We start from the raw sequence: 7580 nt of genomic DNA on the forward strand, positions 1-7580 counted from the left end.
TTTTTTTTGATTATCACAGTCTGGTATAGGTCAATGATTAGCAACAACATTGATTTTGATGCATTATAATTTTTTGTGCAGTGTCAGATTTAAAAAAAGAAAAAAAAAAGAAAAGTACCTTAGAGGACAAAAATGTCCACGTAAAAAAAAAAAAAAAAAAATAAATAAAAAAACCTGCCATAAAAATATGATATATTAATATTATTTTCCACTTCCACTGACTTAGATTTTTTAACCAACATCAGTCCTGATCATAACTACCAAATATTTATTAATTTTCAGGATTTTAACACTTTAAATGACAGTTTTTTTTACATAATGCCACTGCTGTTTTTTTACACACACACACACACAATTTCTTAATACAGACATACAAAACACACTCTGACATCCATACCAACACACCCACACAATTTTAGCTGCATCATTTATTCAGTTGGCCTGCAGTGCTCTTTAATACAGCAAACAGAAAATAGGAAAAAAGCATTTATTTGCTCCATAGGCTAAACATGAGAACAATGGCACCATCTGGTGGAAAATATTAAAAAAAAAATTGAAGCCAGGTCTCTGGAATGAAAGCATAATATTATAGAATTCTTTTAAGGGCACTGGGATCAAATGTTGCAGTTTTAATGGGTTTCAATGGGGCCATTTTTGTCCTTAAGGTCCTGAGTGTAACTATTTTGTGTACTCAGTGTATTATAGATATAGGAACTGAGGTTGAAATCTCAAAAATCTCAAAATTCCCCCCAAAAAAGGGGTGTAACAGTACATGTATTTGTCCCGAACCGTCACGGTACTGACGTCACGGATCGGTGCATGCAGTCAGACATCCGAGTCAGTCACCGGCGATCCACTCCAATCCAGAAGGGGGCGCGCGCGGTAATGCACCGCTGTTGGCTAACCGTCACAACAGGAAAAAGAGCAGAAGAAGAGCACCAGCCCAAAACAAGAATGGCTTCTCCTAATGCACAAGTTCTGTTTTTAATTATTTATTTTGTACTTTTATAACACAAGTATGCTTTTCAGTTTTGTAGCTGATTGTGACCAAATACCTTTTGTTTTTTAATCAACCCTACAAAACAATATGGCCTATGCAAGAGTGCATTCTGTTTACTGCTTAGTGCTTAATACACTAAAGGTGGCTGTACTGTACCAACTACCTCAGGGGGGACTAAATGCCACTAGGTGGAACAAACTGTTATTTGAACTGTCTGTTCAAAATAAATGAAAAGAAACCTAGCATTTGGGATTTGTTGCTTTTTCCTGATGTACCGAACTCGTATCGAACCATGACCCCAAAACCGAGGTACGTACCGAACCGTGACTTCTGTGTACTGTTACACCCCTAATATATATATATATATATATATATATACACACACACACACACACACACACACACACATATATATATATGAGAACACGCTCAAAACGGTGGAGATGATTGTGGACTTTAGGAGGAACACCCCAACACTGACTCTCCCTCACAATTCTAAACAGCACTGTGGCAGCAGTGGAGTCATTCAGGTTCCTGGGCACTACCATCTCACAGGACCTGAAGTGGGAGACCCACGTTGACTCCATTGTGAAAAAGGCTCAGCAGAGGTTGTACTTCCTTGACCAGTTGAGGAAGTTCAACCGGTCACAGGTGCTGCTGATACAGTTCTACTCAGCAGTCATTGAGTCTGTCCTCTGCACTTCAATAACTGTCTGGTTTGGTTCAGCTACGAAATCGGATATCAGAAGACTACAAAGGACAGTTCGGACTGCTGAGAGGATTATTGGTTGCCCCCTGCCCTCTCTTCAAGGACTATACACTTCCAGAGTGAGGAAAAAGGCTGGAAAAATCACTCTGGACCCCACTCACCCAGCCCACTACCATTTTGAACTTGTTTCCTTCTGGATAAAGATCTCGTGTTGCGCCAGGCGAGGAGCAAAGGAAAGCTTTCTTGGAAGAACCATAATATTTTCTTGTTCCCGGACTTTGCGAATTCGACAAGAGAGAAACGTGATCGGTTCAAAGAATGTAAGAAACTCTTACACCAGCAGAAGATCACTTTTGCAATGATGTTCCCGGCCAAACTGAGAATAGAAACGAAGAATGGTTGCAAAGTATTTACATGTCCAAAACACACTCTTTCATAAATACATTGGAGTGAGTAAGCCATTTGATGTTTCTTATATTAGTGGACTGACTCGCAGTTTAGACACTCTGTTATCTGAGGAAGCTGGGTGCCATTTTTGTTTCTTTTTGCGCTGGCTCCGCCAAGCGGCTGGAGTTTGTTTTGTGGCATGACTCCAAGAAACTTTTGCATTGACAGAAGATCTTTTTTACACTGAAGTTTCCAGCCAGATCGAGAATGGACACTTTGGATGACCGCAAAATATCTACATGCTCACATAAAGGACGTCTTTTATAAAGTTGACGGGCTGAGTAAGTTATGGTGTATTTTTCTTCTTCTTCTTTTTTTTTTTTTTTTTGCAGCCTCCGAGTTAGTTTGGCTCTTGATCATCCGAGGAACCGGGATGCCGTTTTTGTTTCTCGTGCTGGCTCCGCCTAGCGGCTGGAGCTTGTTCTGTTGAATATCACTCCTTTGGAACAGCTGTGGATAAATCTGTTTGTTCTTCATGCTTATTCCTCCTGCTGGCTGGAGTCTGTTTTGTTGAGTATTTTTACGGGACATTGGAATGATTATGTCATCCGCTGAACTCATAACAGCTGGCTCACTGAACAATTGCTTGTCTGTCCGAGGAAACTGAACGGCTTTATATCAGCTGGAGTTTTTTTTGTGGAGGATCACACCTTTGAGACAGTTCTGTGAATGAGTCTACATGTTTTTTCTGTTATTCTGCCTGTTGTCTGGGGTCTGCTTTACAAAGTATTTTCTGTTATGTAATTTTGCCTTACAAAATTTGTATAGAAGCACCAGACTTGAGCAATCCGATGGCAAAGTTGTCGCGGGGGCTCTCGTAGGCATACATGGACTCTTTGAGTTTTAAGGGATTGACGCCGGTTGGCGCTGTCGTGCATGGGGTTAATGCGCATGTTTTTCTTTTTTCTGTTTGTTTTGATCGGGGGGAAGTCCAGGGTTTGATTGTTGCATTAATGGGGAATGTGGTCTGTGTAATCTTGTTATTGACACACAATTTATTTATTTGTATTATATCAATATGTCAAATGTTAATGAGTGTACTATCTCTCTCCACATGGAATGTGAATGGGTTGGGGCACCCCATAAAAAGAAGGAAGGTTATTTCTTTTCTTAAACGTAAGAAATATGATATAGTGTTTCTTCAAGAAACACATCTTTCCCCGCAGGAAGCTGAAAAATTTGGGAAGATATGGGGTGGACATGTTTTCTTTCAAAAATGTTTCATTAATATCATGTGGTCAGTAGCGAATGATCAGTCTCCGGTCTCTGCCATTTCACTTGACGCCGAAAAGGCGTTTGATATGGTAGAATGGGATTATCTTTTTAAGATTTTAGAAATGTATGGGTTCGGGAGTACATTCATTGGTTGGATTAAGTTACTTTATTGACACCCTGTTGCAGCGGTACAAACAAATGGAATAATTTCTGATTATTTTACTCTGGATAGGGGCACACGTTAGGGTTGCCCTCTTTCCCCATTATTGTTCTGTCTTGCCCTGGAACCATTAGCAGCTGTGATAAGAAAGGAGGATGATTTTCCAGGGGTGGAGGCGGGAGGTATGGTGCATAAGCTTCTGCTTTACGCAGATGATATTTTATTATTCGTCTCCGACCCCACTAGATCTATGCCTGCCCTCCACAGATTTATTAATTCCTTTTCCAAGTTCTCAGGATACAAAGTCAATTGGTCTAAATCCGAAGCTTTGGTACTGACAGCATACTGCCCAGTAACAGCTTTCCAGCCGGGCGCCTTTCAGTGGCCCAAACAGGGCATTAAGTATTTGGGTATTTTATTCCCAGCAAATTTGTCTGATTTAGTTAGAGTTAATTTTGACCCTTTAATTAAAACGTTTTCGAGCGATGTGGACAGATGGGCTTCATTACATTTATCGATGATTGGGAAGATTAATGTTATTAAAATGAACTGTATTCCAAAATTTAACTACTTGCTACAGTCTCTCCCTGTAGATGTCCCCCTCTCTTATTTGTGTAGTCCTTCATTTGGAAAGGTAAACGTCCCAGACTACATTCCAACAAATTACATAGGCCGATTGACAAAGGTGGGTTAGGCTTACCCAAGATTTTGTTTTATTATTATGCGTTCGGTCTCAGGCATTTGGCTCATTGGTCGCTTCCACCTGAGTGAGCCCCTCCCTGGTTTTCTATTGAACAGGAAGTCCTTGCCCCTATTTCACCATTGCAAAGTCTTTCTATTAAACTAACCGGAGAAGTTAAGTCACACCCCGTTATTTCACATTTGCACATGATTTGGCCAGAGTATTTAATTCGGACGTTTATTTAAATGTTGCCTCAAGCATATGGCTGAACCCAAAATTATGTATCAATAAGTCCCCTTTCTGTTGGTCAGAGTGGATTGTGAGGGAGGTTAATACACTCGGCGACCTGTATGAGAGTGGAGTGTTGAGATCTTTTGAGAATCTGGGTCATCATTTTGGGATTCCCATATCTCAGTTTTATAGGTATTTACAGCTGCGCCACATGCTCTGTACTATTTTTGGGAGTAGCACACACCCCCCTAAAGTGGCAGATGCTTTTGGAGAGGTGATTACTGCTTTTGGAAAAGGTCATGAGGCATCAGTGTATTACTCCCTGCTGGTTCGGAGTCTGGGGGATGGAGCTTTAGCTTCTATCAGGAGATTATGGGAAATAGATTTGAATTTGGTATTGGAGGAAGAAGTGTGGACTAGGATTCTAAAAAATGTCAAGTCTGCATCTAGAGATGCAAAGGTTCACCTTATGCAATTTAAGATTTTACATAGATTTTACTGGACCCCCTCTAGATTATATAGGCTTGGTCTTAAAGGCATACCCAACTGCTGGCGTTGTCAATCAGAAGTTGGAGACACAACTTATGCCTTTTGGGGGTGTGTTAAGATTCAAGATTTTTGGATGAAGGTGCAGAGCTATTTGTTTGACGTTTTGGGCACTCAAGTTTTGCTTTGCCCCAGACTTTGTATTTTGGGTGATGGAGCTGTCATAAATTTATAAATTTATAAAAAATTGGGTTTTAACAAGTGTTATGATTGGCAGACAAGTCATTTTAAGGGGTTGGAAGTCCGACAGAGTGCCATCATTTCTAGAGTGGTGTACAGAGATAGGGAGGGTGGCAGCATTTGAAGAAGGGGTATCTAGAGGATTGGGTAATTTGGACTTGCTTATGGGAATGTGGGGCAAATATTTGGCATTTCTGGAGGGCTCTCGGGGAGGGACAGTGGAGAGAGAGATGTAGAGGTTATGTGTGTGAATTATATTTTATTATTTTATTTTTTAATATTTGTTTTTGTGCCCCTATAATTATGTGGGACCACTGGGATGTTGTTTTGGGTAGGGTTGGGGGGGTAATAGAGGGGGTTAAGTATTGATTCTGTTTGTATATGTTCTTGCTTGTATGTGTTAATATAGAAATCAATTTATATAAAAAAATAAAATAAAAGTGTAATTCACAGTCTAGTCTTTTAATATTTGTCCAACACATCCAACCTCTTCTGCCATTACTTTCCCTTGCACTGTATATAATAGATTTGTATTTAGTTATCCACTACATGTGTGTGTATATATATATATATATATATAAAAATTAGTCTTATTGTGTGCACGTGCGCACGCGCACACACACACACACACACACACACACACACACACACACACACACACACACACCAGTTGTTATGTTTAGAGAAAAGGATGACAGAAGTGATGAACCCAAATGCAGATTTATAAAAGGACACAAACAAAACTGGTATATATGGAGAACAGAACTGGATACCAAAAACAAAGGAGAAGTCAAACAAACTAATAACTTAACTCAAACACAGGAGATAGTCTTCAGGAACCATCACAAGGATGAGTAGTACACACATGAGGAGTCAAAACGAGACTAGACAAAGAATGGGCACTTGGGGTATTTAAAGTTTCTTTGATGGGGTGGCTGATGGAGATCAGGTGAGTGTAATCAATAATTGGGAGAATTGGAGCGGGGAAGAGAGGGTGCAGACACTGATGAGGGCCTAACAAGAATATGGCCCTAAAGTCCATTGCATTTTTTTTTTTTTTTTTAACTTTAAATATCTTTAAAATAAATTTCATTACAACGTTGTAACTGATATTTCCTAACTTCCAGGATGATGTTAAGACTACATGCACTGTAAACTCTGCTAATTCATCAGTTGAAGCCAAGATATCCTTCTGATGCATTATCAGCTTTGTCACAGGAGAGGTTCCAACTGGCCTTGCATTCATAAAGAGTGTGTTTGTGTCTTTAAACAGCAGATGCTTTAAAATCCCATCTTTCTAGACTGCACCTCATCAGTGACCCAGTCCATCGGGAACGTTTAAAATGTAATTGTGTAATTTCAGAGAGATATGCAGTGAGAAACATTTTTACACTCGCACTGGAAATAATCTTGAACAAGTTAAAGAAATCGTCCAAGAACAACCAATGGTTATAAAGGTTCTGGAGAAGCGGCCTACACACTTTTTCGAAGAACTGGTAATAATCATAATAATATATAAAATCTTCAAATAGGTTTAGGTCACAGTAAATAATGTCTCCTCAGTAGTGCTTATAATAAGTTTCATTAATGTAAAGACAATGGTATTGTTTGTGATGAACAGATCTGTGAGGAATTTTTCTGCATCACCAACAAAGACCTCCTGGGAATCTTCAGAGCAGCCTCCATGGCTCAAGTACACACCTAAACTTCTGAAATTGTACTGTGACAGAAAAGGAACTTTTGGGAAGGACATGGAAGAGCTCCTGGGAAGACTTGATGAAAAAGCAAGTTAAGTTTCAGTGTTCAAAAGATTTAAAGGAATAGTTCACCCAAAAATGAAAATTCTCTCATTATTCACTTACCCTGATGTCTTTCTTCAGTAGAACACAAATTAAGATTTTAAAAATATTTTTGAAGCTCTATAGGTCCTTATAATGTAAGTAAATGGATGCCATCAGTCTGCTGGCTATTTGACAGTCCAAAAAGCATATTTAGGCAGCATTAAAGGACTCCAGTCGATCAATTTAGTCTTCTTTCTGTTTGAAATGAACTAACTCTCGTGTGCCTCTGATTTACACAAAATGCACACTTCCGACTTCTCACGTGAATGCACCATTGCGCTTATGTCACTGATGCGACGACTGCTGGCAGGAAAAGTTTTTTAAAAAAATAAAAAAAATAAAATAAAAACCAACCTAACGATTTTCTTCAGAAGACATTAATTGATCGACTGGAAGTGTGGATTACTTTTATGCTGCCTAAATATGCCTTTTGGACCGTCAAATAGCCAGCAGCCTGATGGCACCCATCCTTGCATTATAAGGACTTACACATTTTTTCAAATTTGTGTTCTGCTGATGAAAGACAGTCAAACACATCTGGGATGGCATCAGGGTAAGTAAATAATGAG

General features: G+C 39.4%; 1 long non-coding RNA gene across 1 annotated transcript; it reads left to right on the forward strand.

The window, feature by feature from the left end:
- The first annotated feature begins 6326 nt into the window (after nt 1-6326).
- LOC127456323 (uncharacterized) lies at nt 6327-6921 on the forward strand. Its single transcript, XR_007899822.1, has 3 exons — nt 6327-6421; nt 6534-6666; nt 6792-6921. It is a non-coding gene; the product is annotated as an uncharacterized LOC127456323 (long non-coding RNA).
- The last annotated feature ends 659 nt before the right edge of the window (nt 6922-7580 follow it).

Source organism: Myxocyprinus asiaticus, chromosome 18, assembly GCF_019703515.2.
Source record: "Myxocyprinus asiaticus isolate MX2 ecotype Aquarium Trade chromosome 18, UBuf_Myxa_2, whole genome shotgun sequence".
Taxonomy (NCBI): domain Eukaryota; kingdom Metazoa; phylum Chordata; class Actinopteri; order Cypriniformes; family Catostomidae; genus Myxocyprinus; species Myxocyprinus asiaticus.